Source organism: Asparagus officinalis, chromosome 8 (genome assembly GCF_001876935.1).
Source record: "Asparagus officinalis chromosome 8, Aspof.V1, whole genome shotgun sequence".
NCBI lineage: Eukaryota > Viridiplantae > Streptophyta > Magnoliopsida > Asparagales > Asparagaceae > Asparagus > Asparagus officinalis.
The window spans coordinates 123736115-123738097 of NC_033801.1; positions in this window are offsets into that span (position 1 = coordinate 123736115).

Consider the following 1983-nt stretch of genomic DNA (forward strand, 5'->3'; position numbering starts at 1 on the left):
ATTATTCGTTTGTGAAAGTATAATTAAGAAAGACAGAAATACAAAAAGAAATTACACATAAATAAATAATATATAGATAAAGTGGCTAATAGTTTATGGTGTGATTCAGGCATTTATATCCATTTCTACATTTTTCACTTCAAGGTAGGTCATTTCAATCCATAAATTAAAAAGAAATCGCATTTTTTTTTTGGCTCAATAAAACAAAACAACTATTTACAGAACTTGTTGTTGATAATTATTCAACTACAAAGTCCTTGAACATAGAAAGCTTGCTAAGGGTCAAATTAGTATTGTTTTCTTAGGGTTTCAAGAAACATCAAAAAATGTGGTTTGGTGATTTTTTTTTTTTTTCATGCTTATTGACATCACTTCATCTCTTAAGGGTGAGCTTTTAGTAGCAACACGAGGATGCTTTTAAATAAGACTTCTGTTTTTTTTTAATTTATATATCATATATAACTTTTAATTTTTAACAATAATCATTAAACACGGTTCTACCAAACATCTTAACCACATTTTAAAAAGTTTTAATGTTTCATTACCAAACAGATATTTTCAGCGGCTTGCGTAAATTGCTTTTATAAGTAACTTATTACAAACTCCCGAATATCAAACTAGCCTTAAGTATCTACATATATCCAGTTAAGTATCTACCTATATCCAGTTAAGTAGAGCTAAAAAGATAGTCAAGTTTAGATGAGTTGGAGTGTGACAAGAATATTTATGAGGACTAAATTGCTAGGGGGGTGTTAGTCAATTGGGACATTTTCATGCAAAATAGGATAATTGTTAAAGTGGAATAATGTTTCGCTAGTGGGATATTTTAGTGGGATAACTAGGAATAATTTTGTGAAGCGGGATATTTTGATAAAATAACGTAGGATAAATTCTTATAATCATGAAGTATATATTTATGCATTTTGAAGATATAAATACTATATATGTATTTTAAACTTACTTGAAGATATAAATACTATATATGTATTTTAAACTTACTATTATTGATTGATAATTGCTTACAAGAATGTTCTTTACTATTAAATAACTTTTGGTTAGACTATAAGATATTGACAATTATTATTATGATGTTGGTCTAATGATGGTGATAACCATAATAGGAAATAAGTAAAAAAGAAAAAGAAAAAGAAAAAAATAAACAATAAATATGAGTTCTAGTTTTTTACCACCTAGTTCCAAGCTAAAACTTAAAATAATTTGAGAGACTAGAACTCTCATTTTTGTATAGAAAAATAAAAAAATGAGATAATTTTGTACAATTATCCTAATTCTAGTTTTGTTAAAGTTCTACTTGACTAACACTGTAAAATTTTATTCTAGTTTTAATTCTATGTGACTAACACCTTAAAATTTTGTTCTAGGTTTAGTTCTATGTGACTAACACCTTAAAATTTTGTTCTAGGTTTAGTTCTATGTGACTAACACCTTAAAATTTTATCCCACAGATTATCTCGGTTCTAATTTTAAGTTCTAAGTGACTAACCCACCTAAAGTCTCAATTCGCGCACAAAATAACAGTCGCATGATTGAGTCAAAGATCAGAGTCTGCTTTGGGGATTATCGGGTGATGCGGCGTAAGAGCAAAGGAGAAGCACCCTTACTGTCCTTTTACTCCCCCATCTTTAGCATATTATTATGGCGTCACATGATTCCAGTGCGCAACCGATATAAGCTAATATTTATCAATGACAAGTTTTTATTTATTTATTGCAATATTTAAAAATAACATCATGGACTTGTTTAATGAACAATGCTACATTACAAAAAGCGGAAGGATAAAAAAAACACCTCGGCGTTTCTCCATCAAAAAAAAAACACCTCGGCGTTTCTCCATCAAAAATCACAATTGCGCGCATTTGATGCGTCAATACATGCACTTTTCGTTCAAAAATTAACTACTAATTTTAACTCGAGAAATTTGTGAAGAGGCTTGAAAGTTGTCCTATTCTTTAGCTAGTTTGT